The sequence below is a fragment of the Narcine bancroftii genome, chromosome 4 (assembly GCF_036971445.1).
Source record: "Narcine bancroftii isolate sNarBan1 chromosome 4, sNarBan1.hap1, whole genome shotgun sequence".
Lineage (NCBI taxonomy): Eukaryota > Metazoa > Chordata > Chondrichthyes > Torpediniformes > Narcinidae > Narcine > Narcine bancroftii.
In genome coordinates this window covers 66,545,415-66,571,561 of record NC_091472.1, presented here as the reverse complement: position 1 = coordinate 66,571,561, position 26,147 = coordinate 66,545,415, and the positions used below count along the sequence as shown (strand labels likewise).

At 40.3% G+C, this 26,147-nt stretch overlaps 1 long non-coding RNA gene across 1 annotated transcript; it reads right to left on the bottom strand.

The window, feature by feature from the left end:
* Positions 1-7,412: 7,412 nt before the first annotated feature.
* On the bottom strand, positions 7,413-20,493 carry LOC138759863 (uncharacterized). Its single transcript, XR_011355165.1, has 3 exons — positions 20,374-20,493; positions 8,018-8,138; positions 7,413-7,934 (listed from the first exon to the last, which is right to left on the bottom strand). It is a non-coding gene; the product is annotated as an uncharacterized lncRNA (long non-coding RNA).
* Positions 20,494-26,147: the final 5,654 nt, after the last annotated feature.

Genomic DNA, 26,147 nt, shown 5'->3' with positions numbered 1-26,147 from the left:
TCTCAACAGAGGAGTGTTGGCTTTCAGGGCCCTGGAGGTCCTAGAAAAGAAGGCAAAAGGACTATCGGCCTGGTTTAAGGTGGCTCCCAGTGCAAAGTTGGATGCATTACTCTCCACCTGGAAGGGTATGGATTCGACAATGTGCAGAGTGGCCACAGTGATGTCCGATTTGATGCGGTTGAAGGCCGCTCTTGCTTACGTTGACAGGGGGAAGGAAATGGACTTGATGAGTGGTCGTGCCTTGTCAGCATACTGTGGGAGCCGTTGGGCATAATAGGAAAAAACCCCAGTCAGCATTTGAGTGGGTTTGGGACAGTGGAAGGTCCATGAGAGGGTGCATGCAGTTGGGGTCCGGCTTTACCACCCTGTTTTCCACCACGCAACCTAGAATAGCGAGGCAAGTGATCTGGAAGAAACACTTCTCAAAATTGTAGGTCAGATTCAGCCACTTCGCTGTTTAGAAGAATTTCTCAAAGTTGGCGTTGTGGTCCTCCGGGATGTGGCCACAGATGGTGAGATTGTCCAGATACGGGAATGTAGCTGTTAGGCCATTCTGGTCTACCATCCAGTTCATCTCTCGCTGAAAGACCACGATGCCATTTGTGACACTGAAGGGAACCCTGAGGAATTGATACAAACACCCATTCACTTCAAAGGATGTGGAGCATCAGGGCACGGGGACTGGAGTGGGCTGTCGCTGGCAGGATGTCTCCAGGGTAGAGTGGTGGCAGACAGAGAATAGAGAGTGGGGACCCCCGTAGTACAGTGACACCAATTGAAAATGACATTGGAATTCCAACCCCAACAACACAGGTGCACATAATTGAGATAGGACCAGCAACTTAAAACCTGTAAATTTGATGCCCTGAACTTTCAAAAATCATAAAACAGCCATCTACAAACAACTCTCAAGGCAAGAGGGAGGGAAAAAATAAATTATTAATAATGGGAGCAGATAAAGACCTTTCAGCTCCATGGATGTCCATTCTGGGCAGTTCGATTAATCTATGTAAGGAATCCAGAAAATAATGTATTTAATATTAATTGCCCAATAATAATGTCTCAGCATAGGCAAAGCAAAACCCCCATCTATGTTTGATTTTTGTAAATGAGATTGATTAAACCTTGGACTCTTGTTCCCAATATACGAAGAGATGATAGATTGAACTGAGTCAAAAAAAATTTTGTAAAAAAAAATCAGAATTGCTTGGAAGAAATGTAAAAATTTAAGCAGAACATTCATTTTGATAACATTAATTCTACCAACAAGTGACATAGAAAGGTGGGACCATTTAGATAACATCTCTTTCGCCTGTCTAAACAGTGGACTGATGTGTTCTTTGAAAAGATCTTTAAATATCTTAAAAACTTTGACTCCTAAATAGGTGAAAGATCCTCTCACTATTTTAAAAGGAATATTATCATAGATAGGAACAGAACCATTCAAGGGAAAAAAGTTCACTTTTGTGCAAATTAAGTTTGTAACCTGAAAAGATACTAAAGTTTGATAATAATTTTAACATGGCAGTTAAGGAGCATTCCAGATGTGAGATATATAACATCATCAGCATAAAGTGTCTCCCCCCACCCCATCCCACCTTGAATGCCTGAAATATTTACTGAGTCCCAAAATGCAATAGCCATGGTTCTAATACCAGGTCAAATAATGAAGGGCTAAATGGGCAACCTTGCCTCATGCCATGAAACAATCTAAAAGGATCAGATCTTTGATTATTAATAGATACTAAAGCCTGAGGGGAGTGGTAAATCAATTTGATCTACAATATGAATTCTGGACCAAATAAAAATCTTTTCAAAATTTCAAATAAATATGTCCGCTGAACCATGTCAAATGCTTTTTCTGCTTCTAATGTAATAATACATACAGTAACTTTAGATGTGGAGAGTAAGTTATATTAATTAAATATCAAATATTAAAATGTAAGTATCCATTTTTAATAAATCCTGCTTGATAGTTCAAGATAATTAAAGATAAAATATTCTCTAATCTGTTTGCCATAACTTTTGAAAGGATTCTAGAATCTACTTTTAATAAAGGGATCGGTCTATAAGAAACACAATCTATCAGATCTTTATTTTTCTTAGATATTAATAAAATAGAGGCTTCATTGATGCATGATCAATAATTCCAAAATACTGAAGTTAAATTAACTAATAGGCATTTATTAGCTTTAGAACAAAAGCACATCCATGCTGTTCAACAGTTCTGCACTGGACTGGGGGCTGCGGACTTTCTTGAGCCTGTGGGAGGAGTCACAGGTGCAGTCGGCCAATGGGTGTGCCCAAACAGATAAACATATACATACAGTGGTTTACCACATTCATAAAAAAATCAGAAAGCTTAACCTCGGACAAAGCATCTGATAAAATTGTTAATAATTGAGAAGCAATTCATTGAACAGATGATTTATAAAATTCAACTGAGAAGTCATCAAGGCCAGGAGCCTTTCCTGATTGTAATGCTCCATTTGCTTTAGAAATTGTCTCTAATGATATGGGATAGTCTAGTTTATATTGCCAGACAGGAGAGAAGTCTGGTAGTAACAAATCGTTCAGAAAATTGTCCATACGTATATTATCAGGAGGGGATTCTGATGTGTATAAATTCTTGAAAAAAGCTTTAAAAGCATCATTTATTTCTTTATGATCCACCGTCAGATCCCCATCCTGCTTACGAATTTTGGTAATTTTCCTCTTGACTGATGCAGTTTTTAATTGATTTTCCAGCTCCTTCCCAGATTTCTCTCTATGTACATAAAAAAAAAGTCTTTTGCTTCTGAGGTGCTGTGTTTCAATAGGATTGTTACAGAGTTGTGTGTTGTGTATTCAGCTATGTGTTGTGTGGCTTTGTGTTGGAAAGTGACAATTTGCCTTAGAGAGCCAAGGTGAAGGTGGATTGCTGAGAGAGTGGGAGACGGACTGGGCATGTGCAGAAAATTATCTAGAAATTTCTGGACTGGGAAGACAAACCACCACTGGATGTGGCTGTGAAGTGGAAGGAGACCCAAGCAGAGTCATTGTCTGGGAGGCAGTTTAGAATGTTGGGCATTTTAAAAGGGATGAACATTCCGAAAGCAGCCAAAAGGAACCGGACTAAGCCATTGTTCCTCTCTCTGCAAGCAACACAAGAAGACAACTTTGAATTTTGTGCTCTCTTTCTCTCTCAAAGATCTTTTGGCTTCAGTTTACCAAACAAACTGAATTTTGTTTATGATCTTTGCTTCGGTTGAGATCGAAGTTCTGTGAGTCTTGTGTGCTTTGTGTTTGTTTTGTGTCTAAGTTTTTCTGTGGGCTGGTTGGAAATATAACTTAGACTTTAATTACATGTTATATTTAGGGTGGGGAATTTATTAGTTTTACACTGTTATAGAATTTTGCATAGTAACCAGTGGGCATTGTTATAAAAGGGGGGATTTTGAATTAAAGTTTGAAGATGAATTTTTGTTAATAAAGTAATTGTTCATCTTTACTCCTTTGTGATATGCCTTCTTTGTAGTTGCTGGTTTGATCTTGTAACAAGAATAAGTAAGTAATAAGTCATTTCTGGCCTGTTTTTATTACCCTTTCCCTAAAAAGTTCAGGATTTATAGTATAAACATACTGTTTATCAATCTTCTTCAACCTTTTGCTCAGACACTTTAATTCTAAATTTCTTTAATTTGGAAGAATATGAAATAATATGCCCTCTGATAAATGCTTTAAATGTACCCCAGACAGTCAAGGTAGAAATTGCTCAGAATAATTAATTAAAAAAATAATAATTTGTTGTTTCATGAAATCTGTAAATTCTTGATCTGAAAGCAGAGAAGTGTTGAAATGCCACTGCCTGCCATCTGGTGGACAATCCGGAAATTGAAAAGCAAGAAGCAAGGGTGCATGGTCAGAATAGTCCTGGATTTATATTCGCAATTATTAACGTAAGGAACTAACTATCAAAAAAAAGAATCAATTCTGGTGTGCATATGGGATACAAGGCGCGAAGAAGATTGAGGGGGGACTTGATAGAGGTGTTTAAGATTTTAAAAGAGACAGACAGTGTAAATGTGGATCGGCTTTTTCAATTAAGAGTGGGGGAGATTCAAACTAGAGGGCATGGTTTAAGATTGAAGGGGGAAAATTATAAGGGGAACATGAGGGGAAATTTCTTTATGCAAAGGGTGGTAGGGATGTGGAATGAGCTTCTGGCAGACATCGTTGAGGTGGGATCATTGGTTACATTTAAGGATAGACTGGATAGTTACATGGAGAGGAGAGGACTGGAGGGGTATGGACCGGGTGCTGGTCAGTGGGACTAGGAGGGTTGGGATTTGTTACGTCATGGACTAGTAGGGCTGAACTGGCCTATTCTGTGCTGTAAGTGGTTATATGGTTATATGGGAAAAAAAGGAATCATCTCTATCTTTAGGGTGCAGAAAATGCCAGATATCCATTAAGCCACAATCAAGCAGAAAAGAATTAATATAAGCAGCAGATCTGTTTAGCTTTGTCAGTCTAGGAGAAGACCTATCCTTCGCTAGACCAAGCCAGCAACTGAAGCCTCCTCCCATGATCAAAGCATATTCTCTCAGGTTGGGTAAGGCAGAGAAAAGATGTTTAAAAAAGTCAATGTTGTCCCATACAGGGGCATAAATATTCACCAAGGCAACCCTTTTGTTATTAAGAGATCCAGTAATAATTAAATATCAACCATTTACATCAGAAATAGTTATAAAATGTAGAAATGAAGTGGCTGCATCTATAAGAAGAGACAATGCCTCTCTACTTAAAATGAAACGATGAATGAAATTATTATCCCTTCCAAAATTTGAAAAAAAAACAAGGATTGTCTTCCTTTCAAATATGTGATCACATGTTTAATTTTTTTTTATTTTGATCAAAAATTTTGCTTCTCTTCACCAGATAGTTAAAAGAAACAAAGCCAGTTACTCATCTTCACCATATTTCCCAGCTGGAAGGAAACAAAATCCGACAATAGGAAAAAATTCCTGCAGCTATAAAACACCAACAAAGGCCTGACATGCAGGTGACAAATCATGAATCACAGAAAAATATGTCCAAGAGAGAAAAAAAATAACAGAAAGCTATATTAACCCTTAAATTAACACTAAATAGCCCCCTTTAAAAAAGCCTAAAATAGAAAATCCCCCCTAATCAGTTTTAAAAAAATCCTGGTTTGCATAACTCTAATTACAACAGAACCTTTTTCCTGCAAAATCAGCTATGATTGACTGAAATATTCAAAATAAACTTTACCACATCCTATTGAAAAAAAATGCCAATCCATAACCAGTATATTTTCTTAAGTTTTCCCCTAACTAATAAAATAAATGATCATTAAAAGGTCATCAAAAAAACCTTAGATAGCACTAAAACGAAGTACTGGAAAAAGTCACATACAAAACTTATCAGCGAAAGGATAAAACATTTTCAGTCAGATGACTCAAAAGAGAAAATTTTTACAAATCAAACAAGACATATTAAATTTAAACATGTAAAAGGCTGCATATAACCAACTCCAATGATCCATAAAATTAAATAAACCCCTCCATCTAACCTAAGGATAGACCAAGGAGTAAAAAAAGCAAACAAACCCAAAAAATTATTAATTTATTTATTTCAAGCGTGTTCCCGAAGAGGATGCAGAAACTTCATGCAAAAACTTCTTGGTTTCAGGTACTGACTTAATAAATTTCAGTGACCTATCTGACAATATTATATGGAGACAAGCAGGAAACATAAGAATAGGTTTAAAGCCTTTCGCATAAACTTCTGACCTAATCAGTTTGCAGGTGGTTCTCTCCTGCATGACCTCAGGAGAATAATCTTGTACAATATGAATTCTTTCTCCTTTATAATCCAAATTCCCAAAAGAGCAAATTAGTTCAATAACTTGATTTTTAGTTTGAAAGTAATGGCAACAGATAATAGCAGAATGTGGCTTTCAAGCAGAAGTCAATCTGGGGGAAAGAGATTTGCGAGCCTGATCGAGAATAGGTGGTTTGTTTAATCCTCAATCCTTAAACAGCTCGTAAATCATTTGAGCAAAGAACTCCACTGGGGCCCCAGTCTCTTTATCTTCCTTAAGGCCAATGATTCTCACATTAAGATGTTGACTTCGGTTTTCCAGGTCAATATCTTTGCTGATCAGTCTTTCTAGAGTAAGAGCATATGTTGTTTGGCCACTTTCAATCGCTGTAATTCTATCTCCATACTCAGATGCAACATTCTCCAGGGACTGAATCTGTTGGTTATGTTGTATAGTCAATTCTTTAAGCTCATCAATTTTGGTGCTCAGACCTGAAATTTTAGAGGATAAAATCTCCAGCATAGAATCCATTTTTATTTCTCTTTTGGTTAAATGTATAGATAGGGTCTTTTCATTTTTTTCAATTATTTCCATCTGTGAGTAAATTTCTCCACAGAGAAAATTTAATAGATCACAAATTGGGCTTGTAACAAAATTATAATAAGTCAAGCAGGAATTTACATTAAAAGGTAGAAGCTATCCGCAATGCATCTTATCCCATCTAGCGTCAATCAGCAGCTCCCGAAGGTGAGAAAATATAAGTTCTTAGGAGTCACTATCTCAGAGGATCTTTCCTGGATCCAATCCATTAATGATATCAGTGCCTCTACTTCCTCAGGAGTTTGCGGAGGTTTGATATCACATCGGAAACCCTGGCAAATTTCTATAGATGTTTGATGGAAAGTGTGCTGACTGGCTGCATCACCGTCTGGTATGGGAGCACCAATACCCCTGAGTATAAAGCCCTCCAAAAAGTAGTGGACACAGCCCAGGACATCACAGGTAAAACCCTCTCCATTGTTGAGTACATCTACAGATAACGCTGTCATCAGAGAAAAACAGGTATGGCTGCCACAAGACTCACCACCATATTCAGGAACAGCTGCTACCCCTCCACCATCAGACTCCTTAACAACAAACTCAATCAGGGACTCATTTAAGGAGTCTTCCTTTTGCACTTTATTGATTACTTTATTCTCTCTGTATTGCAGTTTGTTTACATTCATTAACTGTTTGCAGTTCTTTATTTGTTTACATGTCTATGCTGTGTACAGTTTTTTTTTGCATTACCAGTAAGTGATAATTCTGCCTCACCCGCAGAAAGAAGAATTTCAGGGATGCTTATAATGTCATACATGTACTCCGACAATAAATTTGAATCTGTGTGACTGCTCTATACCCACATGTGAGATGTGCCCACATGTGACTGCTCTATACCCACGTGTGAGATGTGCCCATGTGTGCCTTCAAAAAGAGTGCTTAACCTGAAATGTTTGTTATTTTGCTCTTTCCGGTGTTTGAAGCACGAGGGTAAATGGATGATTATTAAATAAAGCAGAAGCAATCGGAAACACTGAAAAAGTGAATAGAGTTTCTTTATACCACATTCTACATAGTTGTACTTTGAGTGGGTTCCAGAAATGTAACTTTATACTAACATGTTTTCTAACTGAGGGGCTTCCAGCCAGAAATGTCAACTCTGCTTCTGTTTCGCTTTCCACAGATGCTGCCTAACCTTTTGACTGTTTCAAGCATCTTCTGTTTTTATTTCAGAGCAGCTAATAGTTTAATTAGTTACAGGCCAGAGAACCAAACAAATGATTCTGCTCTTGTACTTCCATTTGTGATGGAAGCCCTCATTATGTATCTGAGTTGAAGGTTTATCATTTGGATTGAGGGATATTGAGAAATACAATATTAAGGTGTTGCAATCATTTAAATGATGTCTTCCATGGAACCCAAGGCAACTTCAGCAAACCATGAGCATCAGAATCAAGAAAGGTGTCTATCATCTTGAATTCACAGAAGGCCGAGTATCTTAAAAGGGTTGTTCAGGCTGGGGAATCTCTGGAGAAATACTGCATCATGAAGGAAGAGGTTGAATGTACTGGGAAGAGGAGTTACATTTTGTCAGGCCATTGGTTCTGAGACATATTTTAAAATTGGTGCATTGTTTGCTCAATTACTTACCACCAGCCTTGAATCTGAGGTTTCTGAGAATCTGTCCATAACACCGAAGGATAGCGATAATTATAAGTGGTATTACTGGTAAGGATGACGACAGCTGAGATTCTGCTTCCTGGATTGTGGACTAAATAATAAATGGAGAGAGTCAGAGTCTACATTTTAAGTTTTATATCACCATGTATAATTATATTTCAACAGCCAAGTATGTGAAGAATGAAACACTAAAGCCTGCAGAAGCTGTGATTGTAGTAAAAACACAGAAATGCTGGAGGAGCTTATAGGAGGTAAAAATAAATTACTGATGTTCTTCTTCAAGGTATTTCAAAAGCAGGCAAAGTATGAATAAAAGAATTGGCGTTCGGACTAACAGATAAAAGGTATTGATTAGAGATGGAGAAGAGATTAGGAGAAAGGAAAAGTGAGAAATTATGGGGGGGCGAAGGTGGGTGGTTGGCTCTGTGAATGAAGAGCTGAGGCAAAAGAGATAGAGGGTAAAGGGAAAAGAGCGTGACAGAGCAAGAGGAAAGGAGACATATGGATGGACGGGTGAGGGGGGAAAAGTCAATGTGAAGCAATCAGGATGCAGAGTGCCCAGACGGAATATAACGTGTTGTTCTTTCAATTTGTTAATGAATCCATGGGGAGACATGTCAGCAAGGGAAAGGGGTAGAGACTTGAAATGGGTGACCACTGGGAGATCCACACTATTCTGGCAGACAGAGCTGAGGTACTCAACAAAGCAATCTCCTAGAATACGTCCAGACTCTCTGATGCAAAAGAGATCTCAACAGGAGCATTGAATACAGTACATGACCCCATGCAGATACACAAATGAAGTGTTGCTTCACTTGGAAAGACTGTTTGGAGCCCCGAATGGTGGTGCAGGAGCAAGTGGAGCATTTCCTGCTGTCGCAGGGGTAGGTGCCAAGGGGGCAGTAGGTGGAAATGGAGGAGTGGACAAGGGAGTCACAGAGGGAGAGGTCCATGTGGAAGGCTGAGAGGGGAGGATGAGTCTGATGGTGGGATCATGAAGCATATGGCAGAAATGGCAGAGATTTTGGATGTGAGGGCTTGTGGGGTGGTTGGTGAGGACAAGGGGAATCCTGTCCTTGTTACACGTGGGGGTAGAGGGGGCTAGGACAGATGTGTGGGTAACATGAGGATGTGGGGTGAGGGCTAAGTCGATGCTGGTAGAGGGGAGGCTGCATTGTTTGAAGAAAGAACGCCTATTAAATGAATGTCAGTCATGCAAATAGATAAAACTGTAGTCTCTTGATGGGCAGTGTCTGTGGAAAGAGAAACAGAGTAAAATTTTGTGATGTACTATAATAATTTTCATTGGAATTATTTTCAAATGATAGCAAATAAACCTCAATACTTATTTCTCAATGATACCTCATCCATGAAATTAAACCATAGAATTTTTATTGTGATTTAACAACTTGAGTTTCTGCTTAAAATAATTTTCAATTTCACATGAATAATTTTATATTTTACACAATTCCCAGAGAATATTAGCTTATTTTTAGAGTTAATACATTTTTATCCTGCAATATGCTTTTGTGCAGTGTACAATTATGCCAAATAATCAGTTGTGAGCTGTTAAAATGTTTATTTTATCTCGAGCTCTGTCTCCAACAAAATTATACAATATCTTCAATCTATAAAGAGATTGCATAGCTATGATCAATTGTTATCAATAAAATTATCTAATAGGTGCACTGTAAATACTCTTATACTCTCTAAAATTGTAAATTAAAAATATTGTATGACAGGTGGTACAGATACAAAAACTATTTATTGTCATGCAATAAAACAGAATTGTAATATTGCACCAAATTGCCTTTAGTCTACCATAAGGCAGACAAAAATTCACTGGCACCCCTTACAGTCAGAGAAAGAGAATCAATGGGGAGTGCCCTCAGAGTCACTGAGTGTCCGTGGATTCGCCCCCAGTGCTCTCCCAGCCTCTGCAGCTGCACAAGACTCCACTTCACTCCAACCTATCAGCGTCCTGAGCCCAGATCCAAACCTCTGATATAATGAGAAAGCCTTCAGTGCCCAAAGCCCTTCAGGGGCCATTCTTGCCCTCAGCACCTTCTAGAACCTCAGTTCCAATACCTGGTCCTCATGAGCCATTCTCCAGTAGCCTGCAAACTGGTGGGAGACCTTTGACCTCAAGTCACCAACAGGCCACAGACTGTGCGGGTTCTTCACCCACAAGTCACCAACAGTCAGCTGCCTGTGTGTGTCCTTCAGCTGCAGACACCTTCACTGGTCCACCACCATGGTCAATGTCCTCAAGGTTCTCCTTCTTAACAGGGATGTTCTCCCCATCGCCAGTCTGCTGCTCCCCCGAGTCTGCAACCTCTTGTGGCCGCTGCTGAATTCAGGTGGTGCCATCTTGAGTCCAGACCCTGCAGTTGCAGAATTTTAAATAAAACATTGTTGGCCTCTTTAACAGGCCTTTTAAATCCTGTACAGAGCCGTTGGCAGTAGGACTGAGAAGAAGGACCCCACAAAATAATGCTGTGTCTCTGCTCCCCACTCCCTACTCTCCCCGGATCTGCTGTTACAGCAGCTCCAGCGTTGGCGTCATATTTTTCTTTTTTTTTGCTGATGGCGCTGAACAAAATTAAAATGTTTTTGACATTCTAAATGTTCAGAAAAGGTGTAAGAATTTGTGGTGAATGTTTCCATGGGCTTCTGTGCAGCAATTGCAATTTTTTACAATGTGACACCAAGGAGCTCTAAGCTTTCATGAAAATGAAGGTAGTTCTATGGGAGTAGAGATTGTGGAGGGGGAGGGTCGGGAGATCAGAGAATTGATATGGGTGTTGGACATATCAGCTCAGATCCAATAAATCACTATGCTGATCTGAATTCAGAACAGCTTGAGAGGCAGGCTCATTGCAGTATTGCAATTCACCATGTCTGAAATATACCAATGGAACAAAAAATTCAATTTAAATAATGACATTCCACAACACTCCACAAAGCATATAACATTTGACAAAGCACATCCAAGGAATCATTATAATCTTCTTCAATATTCCCTCAGGGTAGAGAACTCAAATTCTGAGGAGCTGAAGATGTCTGTGTGAATTCCTTCTGGATAATTGGAGAACAGACTCTGCTCACGCATCCACAAGTAGACATACGCAAACACATGAGCACTCAGGATCTTGCCCATAATGCCCCTTTTTAGCTTCACCCTCTTCCTGATCCTCTCCCAGCTTCAGTCTACACTCCCTCATTCTCCTTATTCTCCCAACCTGATAGTTTCCATGAGCCCTCTTCCCCCCCCCCCCCCATTTCCCCCAACTTCCACAGCCTGTTTAATCACATACCCATCTCCCTTTTAACCTCCACCTCTTCCTCTCCATTCCCCACCTCTCCATCATGGAATGCCTCACTCTCTTGATGTTGACCATTTGTATTCTCCGAATTCAGCTAACACTCTCCTTCCCTATGGTGCACTGTTAGACAGAACTAGACACACACAAGGTTCTTTCTTTCTTTGGCTTGGCTTCGCGGATGAAGATTTATGGAGGGGTAATGTCCACGTCAGCTGCAGGCTCGTTTGTGGCTGACAAGTCCGATACGGGACAGGCAGACACGGTTACAGTGGTTGCAAGGGAAAATTGGTTGGTTGGGGTTGGGTGTTGGGTTTTTCCTCCTTTGTCTTTTGACAGTGAGGTGGGCTCTGCGGTCTTCTTCAAAGGAGGTTGCTGCCCGCCGAATTGTGAGGCGCCAAGATGCACGGTTTGAGGCGATATCAGCCCTCTGGCGGTGGTCAATGTGGCAGGCAGTCCTTGTACCTCTTCTTTGGTGCACCTCTGTCTCGGTGGCCAGTGGAGAGCTCACCATATAACACGATCTTGGGAAGGCGATGGTCCTCCATTCTGGAGACGTGACCTACCCAGCGCAGTTGGATCTTCAGCAGCGTGGATTCGATGCTGTCGGCCTCTGCCATCTCGAGTACTTCAATGTTGGAGATGAAGTCGCTCCAATGAATGTTGAGGATGGAGCGGAGATAACGCTGGTGGAAGTGTTCTAGGAGCCGTAGGTGATGCCGGTAAAGGACGCATGATTCGGAGCCGAACAGGAGTTTGGGTATGACAACGGCTCTGTATACGTTAATCTTTGTGAGGTTTTTCAGTTGGTTGTTTTTCCAGACTCTTTTGTGTAGTCTTCCAAAGGCGCTATTTGCCTTGGCGAGTCTGTTGTCTATCTCGATGTCGAATCTTGCATCTGATGAAATGGTGCAGCCGAGATAGGTAAACTGGTTGACCGTTTTGAGTTTTGTGTGCCCGATGGAGATGTGGGGGGGCTGGAAATCATGGTGGGGAGCTGGCTGATGGAGGACCTCAGTTTTCTTCAGGCTGTCTTCCAGGCCAAACATTTTGACAGTTTCCGCAAAACAGGACGTCAAGCGCTGAAGAGCTGGCTCTGAATGGGCAACTAAAGCGGCATCATCTGCAAAGAGTAGTTCACGGACAAGTTGCTCTGGTGTCTTGGTGTGAGCTTGCAGGCGCCTCAGATTGAGAGACTGCCATCCATGCGGTACCGGATGTAAACACCATCTTCATTGTTGAGGTCTTTCATGGCTTGTCTCAGCATCATGCTGAAGAAGATTGAAAAGAGGATTGGTGCGAGAACGCAGCCTTGCTTCACGCCATTGTTAATGGAGAAGGGTTCAGAGAGCTCATTGCTGTATCTGACCCAACCTTGTTGGTTTTCGTGCAGTTGGATAACCATGTTGAGAAACTTTGGGGGCCATCCGAGGCGCTCTAGTATTTGGCAAAGCCCTTTCCTACTCACGGTGTCGAAGGCTTTGGTGAGGTCAACAAAGGTGATGTGGAGTCCTTTGTTTTGTTCTCTGTACAACAGGCTGGCTGTTGCTGCAGTAACTCTGAGTGAGACTTCAGAGGCAGGCTTATATCCCAGAGGCTGATTGATAAGTTTAAAATTGACTGATAAATTGCAGTCACTGTTGGTCTACCACTCTAATGTATCCTCAGTAGGGTCCCAGAGGCAGTCATGTATAAATGACCAGATAATCTGGGTGATTTTTATTTTAGTAATTGAGGTATAAATATTTGCAAGTCAGCACTGTAATGCACGTGGAAAGAACCAAAGACTTGTTGATTCAAACCAAGGTTTTTATTAACTAACAGATGTTGGCGCATATCACAAGTAGGTCGACCAGTTCAGAATGGTTTGGCTAGGAGCATCCTTTTTTTTTAAACTTTATTTCAAATTTTATAACATGAATAAAATAAAAATTACATTTAAAGAAATAATAAAAAATAAGATAATAAAATGAGAATACTACATCATTAAACTACACAAATTAACCCCCCCAATAATTATAACACAACATTAATCATCTAATTTAAAATTAATCCAACCCTCCCCCCCAAAATAAAGAGTGAAGAATTAATTAACAATGTTGTAAATAAAATAGAAAAAAACCCACTTACAAAAAAAGGATAAAACTTAACAACAAAAAAAATTACTAACAACAAAAAAAATGTCAATAATAAAATAATACCCTTAAACATATATTTAAATCAAACATAATTCATGTATTTAACAAATGAAATCCACTTTAAAACTAAATTCAAATATTAAAATCATATATCAACCACATATCTGTTATACAAAAAATCATAATTAATAATACATAAATACAGAATTTCCATTAATACCAAGTTTCCTTTATAATTCATCGAGAGAACAAAAACATCCCTTAGAAAAACAATCAGATAAACTTTTTATTCCCTTCCCCTCCCCTTATATAAAAAGAAAAAAAAAGAAAAAAGTTCAAACTCATAAAATTCTCCATATTCTTCATTTATAACATCTTCAAAATTCTCTATTGAAATTAACTTAATTTTATTAAACTCTTCTCCCTCAATGTATTTGTACTTAAGTTTCTTCTTCTTCTTCTTATCACCTTTCCCCTCATCTTCCTCTTCATCTAATTCAACATCCTCAATTTTTGACTTATTATCTTCTGTGACATCATCCTCTTAAAAAAGAAAGAAAAAAGAGAAAAAAAAACCCCAAAAAAAGAGAAAAAAAGGATAGAAAAAAAACCTCCTAATTCCCTCTCAATTACAATCAGAAAACAAAAAGAGTTAAAAAAAATTATTTATTTTAAAAAATAATTTAAAAAACCCTTCACTTCTTAACCCAAAAATTAAAAAGAAAAAAAAAACAGGTCGGAGGTCACAACTACCTCCTCCTGTTTAAACCGTCCAAAGCGGTAACTCCCCCAAAATATTGGGTGTGAGATAACTCACAGGTAGCTGATGACTTCTGGAAACTAGTGCCCACCCAGTTCCCTCTCCCAACTCCCATTTCATAAAACTATCATCATTATTTAAACTATTTAAACTCTTCTCAAAAAAAAATAGAAGATTTATTTTTTTAAATCAACGTTACCACTTCGGTCACCATTGCTTCCATTTCTTTTAAAAATCTGGATCCCACCTTACATCTCCACTCTCTTTGGAGACCTTGAAGGACTACATTATTCCTGAAACTGCATGATTGGTAGAGACTGAGCAAAGTCCATAACCTCTTTAGGATTGTCAAAGAACTTTGGCTAATTTCCATCCTAAAAAATCTTCAGTACCGCAGAATACCTGAATGTTGCCTTATGTCTTTTTTTCCACAACCGTTCTTTCACAGAATTAAATTTGCGTCGTTGAAACATAATTTCTTGACTCAAATCTTGATAGAAGAAAACAGGATTATTCTGAACCATCAAAGGAGATCTATTTTGCTGGGCATTTCTAGTAACCATATGTAAAATTGTCTCTCTGTCACAATAGTTTAAACAAAGGATCAAAACAGATCTTTGATTCTGTCCTGAAAAAGATTTTCTTCTTAAAACTCTATAAGCACGTTCCAGTATTAAACCTTCAGGGAATTTATCCTGTCCTAACACTCGTGGAATCCATTCAGTAAAAAATTTTCTTGGATCTGGTCCTTCTATGCCTTCTGGCAAATCAACAATTTTCACGTTGTTCCGTCTAGATTGATTCTCCAAATAATCAACCTTTTTTGCTAAATTTTTATTTTGAATCTGGAATGTTTCAATTATTCTATTTTCATCTTGCAGTTGATCCTGTGCATCGATTAAACCTTGATCACACATTTCAAATCTTTCAATGGTTTCAAGCTTAAAAGCTCCATTAATGACTTCCGCCATCGCATTAATCTTGGAAATAAACAGGTTCACAAAATTAGCTAAGTGACTCGATACAGAATATATCTTATCTTCAAGATCCTTAACAGACATTTCAACAGAAGTAGATTCAGGCATAATGGGGTCTTGCTGTTCCTTAGAGATCACGGGATCTTCTGTCCCTTCCTTTAATTTAGTATCTTTTCTAGCAGTTTGACTTCGTATAAAAATCCCTCTCGAAGTCCCCCCAGCAATGCCAGGAGACTGAAGATCAGGGTTATCTTTAAGCCAAATCTCTTTAATCATCTTCACTGAATCGATGTCTGGAAAAACCGTTGTAATTGAAGATGCATTTTGCTGCGCCACCACTGTAGCAGTCGAATGACAGCTCTTTAACTCTCCAGCTGGTGGCGCCCCAGCTGATTCAACTGTCAAAGACTGAGTAACAGCACTCACAGTGGCCATTGTGTGAAATACTGGCACCCGTCCAGCTCCTTGGTCCGAAAGCTGTTGAATGCGACCTTCAAAGAGCCTCACCGGCTTAAAACGGAGCTTCAATGCCAAACTCTGCATGTCTTCCTCTGGATCCATTCTACACTGAGTCCTGGCTTCTTGTAAACAAGTAGGCTCAGACAATTTTGGAAAATGTAGTTTTTTAACAGTCTGTTGATGTTTTCTTTTACCTCTTTTTTTGCATATAAACCATTAGGCACTAATCCAACACCTCTTATTATTTATAAACTTTTAAAAGAACTTTAACGGGCACTTAAAGACAAAACAATAAATCAGAGTCAGGAGAGGTCTGGAAGGCACGTCTGTTCCCTACGCCATCTTGCCACGCCCTCGGAGCAATCCTTTAAGACCTGCCAGTAGGTGTGGCTACACTTTCAGCCAATCACGGTCATCCTATACTACCGTCTGTACATATGTATACATACACATTGGTGATAGAATCTGTACTATCACATTCACCCCTTCTTTGAGAACTGACCCCAGGGTGGATGGAGGTTTGGGGCTGTACCGGTCAGGGGGCCTGACCATCCGGTGTGACCCCCGTGGTGCTGGGATTGGATTCGCCCGAGTCGTGTCGCTGGGTGCGGCCACTGCTTTGCTCACTTCCCCAATCGCGTTGTCGACAGACTGGCCTGAGCTGGTCCCTCTGTTCAAGCACATGACCTGGGGGAGAAGAAATAGGGGGATGTTGGGTTAAAGGCACTGCTGCACCTGATCTGGCTTACTGAGACAGTGTCCTCCCGTCCATCCGGGTACTCAATGTAGGCATAATGTGGGTTGACATGGAGCAGAGTCACTCGGTCAACCAAGGGGTTGTTCTTAGTGTACCGGACATGGTGTCATAAAAGGACTGGACCGGGAACTGTGAGCTATGCTGGTATGGTCGTACCCGACTTGGATTTCCTCGGGAAAGAGAACATCCTTTCATGGGGGTTGGCATTGGTCGCAGTGCATAGGAGGGAGCGGATAGATTGTAGTGAGCACATCCTGCCATCGACGAGTCCATTCCATTCCAAGTCGAAAGCGATGCATCTGACTTTGCACTGGCCACCACTTTGAACCAGGCCGGCCGTAGCCTTCTTCTCCAGAACCCTCCAGGGTCCTGAGAGCTGACACTCCTCTGTCGAGAAGGAGGCCCAAGCCATTGTCGAGACAGTACGTTGTTGGAGACACTACCTCACTGGCAGGCGCTTTACGCTGCTGACTGACCAACGTGCGGTCTCCTTCATGTTTGGCAATACCCTGCGATGTAAGATCAAGAATGACAAAATTGCCAGGTGGAGAATCAAGCTCTCCACATTTAATTATGACATACTGTATCGGCCAGGTAAACTCAACAACCCGGCAGATGCGCTCTCCAGGGGGACTTGCGCCAACATGCAACTGGACAGGCTGCAGAAACTCCACAAGGAGCTCTGTAATCCAGGGGTAACTAGATTCGCGCACTTTGTCAAATCTCGCAACCTGCCCTACACGGTCGAGGAGATTCGCTCCATGTCCCGAGCCTGCCCAGTGTGCGCTGAGTGCAAGCCCCACTTCTTCCATTCGGAGAACACCCATGTCCTCAAAGCCACCCACCCCTTTGAACGTCTCAGCGTAGACTTCAAGGGGCCCCTACCATCGACCAACTGTAACACCTACATCCTTACAGCCATTGATGAGTACTCCCGCTTCCCGTTTGCTGTGCTCTGCTTGGACATGACTGCCTCCTCAATTATAGAGGCCCTGCACAGCATCTTCGCCATCTTCGGGTACCCCAATTACATCTACAATGACAAGGGGTCCTCATTTATGAGCGCAGAACTGCGGCAGTATCTTCTGGAGTGTGGTATTCCTTCAAGCAGGACCACCAGCTATAACCCACGTGGTAATGGGCAAGTCGAAAGAGAGAATGCCACCATCTGAAAAACCACTGACCAGGGACCCGCCGCCACCGCTGTCGACCAGGGACCCGCTGCCGGCTGGGGACTAACCCAGTACCCTACTACTGTCGCTATGCTGACCGATGCAACCCCAAAGTGTTATTTCTGCGGGAAGAACAAGCACAGCAGATCCCAGTGCTCGGCAAGAAAAATCAGGTGCCAGAAGTGCCTTAAAAATGGCCACTTTGCTGCAGTCTGTCACTCCAAAATGGCCACCATCAAACACAATGCCTCGTGCGAAGCCAAATCCCCATTCTCCATTTCAAACACTTCTTCTTAAGAGCTCTTGTCCAATGAGAGCGAGTACTCCACTGCACGGCAGCACCTGACGTCATGGGGCAGACACCGAGCACGGAAGGTACAACCCACCCTCACCGCGATGTCATTCACCCTAACGTCTGACCAGGCCCCAGCCCTGACCTCAAAGGCCGTCGCCGCCGCTGCCGACCAGCGACCCATTGCCGTCGCCGCCGCCAACCTACTTGTGATATGCTCCAGTCTTTTAGTTAATAAAATTGTAATGTGTGTCAGAAGAACCAAAGACTTGTTGATCCAACCAAGGCTTTTATTAACTAAAAGACTGGAGCATATCACAAGTAGGTCGACCAGTCCAGAATGACCTGGTCTGGCGAGGAGCAATCCTTTAAGACCTGCCAGTAGGTGTGGCTACACTCTCAGCCAATCACAGTCATCCTACACTACCATCTGTACATATACACATTGGTGATAGAATCTGTACTATCACAAGCACTAAGAACAAGAACAAATTCTCTAAAATATGGTGAGCGGACATCCCGCACACCAGCACAGAGGAGTCTGTTTAGAATGTCTCTGGATTGTAATTCAAACCCTTCACCTTTCATGCAAAGGCAAGTGTTTTCACCCAAGTCACAGCTGATGCTCAAATGTCTCTGCATTCACTTTCTCCTAAACTTAAAAATTGAGCTGCTGTGTTCAGGAGTTCTGGACATAGGTTCAGAATTCACAATTGTACTTTCAATAATTTTCTTTGTATCTGCCACTGGTCTCTAGATGCAGATAGAGAACAGTAACCTACATATATTAAATCACAATCTGCCAGCATAACTCAGCAGGTCAAGCAACATCAGTGGAGGAAAAAGTATTGTCCTCATGTCAGGCCAATAGCCTTTAGTGAGACTGGCGATACGTAGAAGAGAAGCAAGTGTAAAGAGGACAGGGTGGGAGGGTTAAGACATTGGTCCCATCTGGGCTTTAGTGAACCAGGTGGAAGGATAACATAATAGACAGAGGCTGTCGATTGGCAGATGCCAGGCAAAGGGAAGAAAGGCAGGACATGTGGTACAAAGTTATGGGAGGGAAGTTTAAGGGAGACATCAGGGTAAGATTTTTTTTTACACAGAGAATTGTGGGTGCCTGGAACACCTTGCTTGGGATGGTGGTGGAGGCTGAAAGATTGAGGGCATTTAAGAGACTCTTAGACAGGCACATGGATGAAACAAAAATAGAGGGTTATGGGATGAGTAGGGTTTAGTACTTTTATTTTAAAGGAATATATGGGTTGGCACAACATCAAGGACCGAAGGGCCTGTACTGTGCTGTAGTTTTCTATGTTCTAAGTTCTGACTCATAAATTTCCACCTGGACCTCCCCCCTTGAGACTCCTGATTCTCTGTCAGTCACAGCAGCAGATCAGTGAGTGGCTCAGTGGCTGAAGGGCCAACCTAGGCTGTGATGACCTTGTGGTCGAAGGACTCACAACCAGCCTGCAGGATGCTGGAAACTGGCTCATGGGAACGAAGTATCAGAATCAGAATTTGAGAGGGTGCCATTGGGGCAAGGAGGGCTCCCGAAGGGCCTTGGGCACTGATAGCTTCCTCACTGTATCAGAGGTTTGGATATGGAATTTCTAATGGATTAAACAGGAGTCTGTGAGGCTGCAGAGACCACAGACTCTCAACATCTCTGGATTCGCCTTATTTGCTTCTCATTCTATTATTACTGGGGGAGCCGGTCAATGCTAATGGCAACTCTTTGTTTTCCTTCATGGCAGGCAAAAGTTGACAAATATCGTGTATTGTTATATGACAATAAAGGAACCAAAGCTTCTTCTGGCCTTTTCTCAGTTGCCCTATCAGCTTTCTTTTCTTCTTCCCCTGCGATTGCTCATATTAGGGACCTCACTTGAGTTCATATCCCACCCCAGACCCAATACTAATCTCCCCCCTTCCCCTCTTTCCCTTGAGCTCCCACACTTAACCTGAGCCCCCTCCTCCATCATCTCTCAAAAATGAGAAGGCTTAGGAATAAGACGAGTGGGGAAAGATTTAAGAGGATTCAGGGTGAGTTTTTCACACAGAAGGAGGGAGGAATATGGAATGATCTGCCAGAGGAGGTGACAGAGGTGGGTAAAATTTCAATGGTTAAAGACATTTCGATATTAAAACAGGACATGAACAGGGAAGGTTTATGGACCAAACTGGACAAATATGATTAGTGTACGTTTGCACCTTGGTCGGGTTGAACACGTTAATTTTTAAAAAAAACAAAGTATCACATCTGAATCTTTTTTTTAAACATATTTACACTTCCTTTTAGTATACTTCACTTCCCAGATACAAACACTATGTCAGCTTTCTTACAATTTCTTCCCCCCCCCTCCAAAACTTTGAAAATTGAACAACTAAAGCAATTAAAGTGACAAACAGGAAAATGGTAAAAAGAAAAAGAAAACTTCAGCGTACCACCAGTCTTTCTATTCTAATTCCACTCTTTGAGGTGCTTCATTGATGTTGTCTTTATGCATTTTGTTAGCTTTTTAGAACAGAGGGCTGTTGTTATAGCTGTGCATCAAAGTGCTCTTGTAAAGGTTAAAACCTTGTGTTTTTCAATTTTTAGTTGTCTCTTTAAGAGAATATTGTTTGTAGTGTTACCATAGTGACTATGATGTAAATGTCATAATATCCAGCCAGACATATTCTTCAGGATATGAAGGTGTGAGCATGAGAAATTTTTCTTTGAATTTTTTTGTTTCTTTAAATACTTTTTTGCATCTCTTTAAAGTTTGAGTATCTTTATATATGTTTAAAATCGCTTTCATTATACAGTAAAAGCTTTGTTATTCATCATTATGAAAGGCATAATGTGAAGACATACAAAATGTTTATCCATTTTATCAACGAATTAAAGCTACATAAAGCAGCAGCACCGAGTTTGATTTATTGGATTAAAGAGATCAAAATTCTCAATATTGTAGCTCATGCTTTTTGAAGATGATACTTTTAAATTAGGATATATTAGAATAAGGAAAGTGTCATCCATACTCTAGATATTGTTGACATATTTTGGCAAAAGTGTCATACTTATTCCTTAAATTATATGTTATTTTCTCCATGGCCATGCAATTGTGCATCTCTGTGGTCCATCGAATGATAAGCAGGGGAAGTCAGACTTCCAGCTGATCACAATGCATTTGTTTTGCTACTGACAGGGCAATATCTACAAATTTTCATTTGGAATTTAGTTAATATTCTGCCCATGTCCTCTAGGTTTCCCAATAAATACAGCTCCAGATCCAGCAGAAAAACATTTCCCATAATCCAAGTTAATATATTAGATAATTCCAACCAAAAGGGTCTCACCTTCGTGCAGGCCCATGTGGAGTATATAAAGGTACAAATTTCTAACCCACACCTGAAGTACATTTCCAATATCCCTGATTTTCTTTTATGTCATTTTTGTGGTGTGAGATGTAATTGGTGTAAGAAATTATATTGTACCAATCTTAGTCTGGCATTGATCACCGATGTTACCCTCTCCCTACATAAATCTGACCAACACCCTCCATCGATCATTATTCCCAAGTCTGACTCCCACATCTTGTAAGGCTTTTTTCTCTACTGTAAAGGTCTATGAATCCATGAACTGAAACTGCTCAACAAGTACTTGAAGGTACAGATCCAGAAGAGAGCCTTCAAGAATAGAACGTGGCTGGAGGGAGTTAAAGCACTTTCCTCATAAAACCTCAATCTTGCCGTCCATGTCTGGAAATGAGAGGAATTAGCAGATCTTTCTCATATATTTCACAAAACAAATTATTGATGGCTTGGAGCTGGGCTTCTGAGCATGTGCAAACATAAGCATGCTGCAGCTCAATGGGGCAGGTTATTTAAGTATAACTTAAATCATGATAGAACTAGAAATGTCAGGAGGGTGTAAGATATGACAAACACCTTAGATCTCAAGGTTGACAATAATTCATGCACTAAAGATGTTGATGCTCCTGAGTTCTTTGGTTTGATTCAGTTCTGCAGATATTTATCACATTTTACTGTTCACCCTGACATATTCACTCAACACATCATAATCATACCATTAAGCATTTGACAGGAAAATTCATTATTTCTGAAGACTCAGGTATTCAACAAGTAAACTGAAGCTGAGATGGTTTTCATGTGTTGCAGCAGAATTATCAGCCCTAGTTTGAGCATAGCCCACCCATGGAAAAGTGGAACTAATATTGCATCTGTGACCTCCAGAAACAAATTGCTACAACTGCTTTCCTCATCCCTTTAACTCACAGTTATTTTCTGTACGTTGGTGTCTGCTTCAAAGCAACATGATTTGAAATGTCATGAGAGTCTGATGATACCATACTCCCCCCAGCACCTTTAAACATAAAAATATGTTATCTTCTAATCTTGGGCCAGCTGATACATTCTGAAGTCTCCTGAACCTGAGGCCAATACAAACTCACCAGGATCATATTACTGCATTGTCCAAATTGCCAAAATTATTTCCAACTTCCAGATCACAATCTATGAACCTTTGCTACACTATGTCACTTTGCTCACCTTTCACTTCTTGTTGAGGGGAACATTTGATCTTTATTTTTCTGGGCAATTCAAAACTTGGAAAAGCAGTAGCAAATTTAACAAATTGAGTCTCTGAATGAAACAGGGTGTCCAGCCAACATGCAGGGTGTCTGAGTAGAAATGCAGTAGGAGCCTTTGCTTCCCAAGGTAGCATATTACAGATATTTTTCAATCCCCTCCAATATAATTTGCCAACTTTCTTGGACTGCATTTCACAAGAGCACTAATCAATCTCCTCTTTTCCATGTCTGAGCAGTGTGTCAAAAGGAGACAATTTAACAGTAGCTGGCCTCTTTCATGGGCAAAGATTGTCCAGGTCCCCTCCAGGACACTGCAATATGAGTCTCCAACAGAGTAGATTCCATTCCATCCTTGTCAGAACACTCACAGTAACACTATTAGACAGGGAACCAGGGAACAGTCTCAGTCCTTCTATTTTCAGATACTCAGCCATGTCCCCTGTATTTAATCTGGGAATAAGAGAAACACTTTGTAGTCCTGGCTGATGTGAGCAGCAGATATAGAGCTGAAATCAAGCCACATTGTAGATTATATGATAAAAGTGTCCAAGTAACCAGGATTGTGGCGACAAAGGAATGAGCAAGGAACTGGAGATGCACCAACCGAGGTTGCTCCTGCAGCATAACTGTCGCTGCTGGAGCTTGGAGCTCAGTATTTCCTGGCTCTTAGATGTGGCTAGCTAGTTTATTATCTTTATTTCTGTCATCCTTTACAGAAATGAGGGTGGACTTTTGAGGTGCTGCTCCTGGGACATATTGATCCCAACTTCTGGGAGGGTTGGGGTGACTGATATTGCTTCCTCTGGAAGGTTGTCTTCCTTCAAGCTTCTTTTGGATACCCAGCATTTATGAGGGCCTGAAAGAGAAAAGAGATGTGATGCAGGAAGATAGGAAGCTGTTGCTCATGAACAGATGAGAGCACTGAAACATAAGGTTCATAAAGTTCCTCAGCTTATGAGTCCTCCAACCAAGCTTGTAGCTCTGCTGTTTGCGTTGATGTGTTATGATGTTGCTTCTCCCACCAACTCTGTTCTCTCTGTCATCTCTCATCTTTCAGTGAAGATGGATGCTGAAATGGTGAGTGGAGATAGGCAGGATTTATGCATATAATCAGTTTCTAAAGGAGGCAAAAGAACAAGGATGGGGAGATAAATGAACAGAAATATTAAGGATCTGATGGTAGGAGTCACTAATTATTGGACATAAGTGAGTATGAGAAAAAAAAGGCATTCTTTTTCATTTGTAGAGAGATCGAGGAAGTGTTGACATTTGAAATAAGCAAGAACATTTCATTTTGAGGTTCTTGTAACAGTCTCCAAATTCCCTTTTGCTGGTTCGAAACTCATGATCTATGACTACGGAGAATATTTTAATACTCATGTCAACATTAAACTATATTGGTATAATGTGTAACTGGCATGGTATTTGAATACAGATTGTTACACATTCCACTTTGTAATATGTGTCATTTTCGGTTTGTCTGCTACAAAAGGCATAATATTCTTGTAGTCTTTCCAAATTAAGAAAACAGTAAAGAAATGGCCATAAGATTGCTTTTTAACTGATCTTCCTTTTCATGAAGTTCTTTGGTTCACAGTCCAATCTCACTTCTCATTTCTCCAAGTTCACTGGTTGCAGGCAATTCTTATACTGTGCAAAGAATTTAACATGCATAAATTTGAGTTCTCGAGCCTCGGGCAGTGCCCACCAAAGTTCTGAGGCTGTGCTGGTCCCAAGCTCGTGAGCCGACCTCAAAGTTCACACATGCCCATCGTTATTGAATGAAGATCTACCGGGACCAATACCTGAAGAGGGCGCACAAAATCAGTGAACCGGTGCGGACTCGAAAGGCCAACATGGCCTGTTTCCGCTTCGTAAATGGTTATATGATTATATATATATATATATATATATATATATATATATACACATATATATATATATATATATATATATATGATTATATGGTTCATATAATGAACTTAATGACCTGAGAGACAAATCTGAAAATATTTTTCTCAAACTAATAAAGCAAATCTCCATAATATCCAAACCATGCTTTTTTCATAGAAACCTAGCCAATGCTTTGCACGTCGGGATCTTCTGTTGCGGTAGCACAAACTCCATTATATTTGATCATCACTGTACCTACTTATTTTAAAAACCTTCAACCTTTCACTTTATCAAATACTTATCCAATCATTTTTTGAAGCTCTGCAGCCCCTTGTCTGAATACAAATTATCCACATCAATACATCACACCTTGAGTGACTATTAAACTTCCAATAAATTGTTTTTTTTTAAATTGCCTTTTCTACTCAACACATGATATATTTTAAATTTAGACATACAGCACGGTAACAGGCCATTTCAGCCCACAAGTCCGTGCCGCCCAATTTACACCCAATTAACCTACACCCTGGAATATTTTGAACAGCCCCCATGAACCAGAGCCCCCATGGAAAACCCAGAGAGAGAACTTACAAATTGCTTACAAATTCCGATTCTGGCGCTGTAAAGGCGTTGCACTAACCACGACATGAACCATTACTTTGAAAAAAACACAAATAATGAAAGGATTATAAGAGGTACAAAATTATTTTTGTCGGTCTCTTGTAGATAGTACTTAATCCTTTTACTAAAGATAGCAAAACATTTGAGGACTTGCAAACATTGCCATAGTTGAATAAATATTCTTTAAAATTATGAATTTCAAACTGACCAATAAGTGATTTTTGATTTGTGTGAGAGGTCAATGAAATACAGTAGTCAAATCATCCACGAAATAATTGGTCTAACAAAGTCATTTCCTATTGCTTTGGTCAGTCAGATACATTATTAAATCAATTTAATAACCTGGTTATAATGGTAATACAGATTCGAAACCAAGTTGCACTGACTATTTTAGGTATACTAGAGTTGTTCAAGGTGGTAAGGGGGCAATGTCAGCACAAGTAATGTTGATGCAGTAGGTGATTATTTGTCTTTTAATGTTAAGAACCAGGTTTCCATTTCAGTAGCTGAAGGTTTAACTATAAATCCTCTCCTAATCATAATCAGCTGAAAATAAATATCATGATGCAGCTGAATGAAAGCACTACTTACCATTTCATCATTCATGCTCCTGGAAGTGTGACAAGATCCTCGGAACACATTGGGAAACTTACTGCCATGAATTTTTTCAACACAAGCAATATTTATTTTGTGGACTTCACCCAAAAAAGAAAATCCTACACCTCTCCACACCTCTTAGGAGATATGAGTTCATGGGCATCTTACTGGCAGCCTGTAGTAAGATGAGCCAAGCCTGAGAGGCAGGTGCCCTGTTCCTGCTCATTTCTTTGTTATGTTAACCTATTCTAGACCATGATTAATTAAATTCATAAATAATTTAATTCAATAATTAAACAATTTTTGTTTCAGGAACTCATTGATGATAAAAATTACCTCGATTAGGAAATTTATAAACATGGCTAGTACTACTGGGAAATTTCACTTGCATTGTAAAGATAGACATGCAACGTGATAATCGGCCCCTCCAGCCCATAAACCTGTGCCACCTAAATACTCTAATTAACCTACTGTAATGGTATGGATTGTATGTACTCGTTGGCTGGTAAAGGC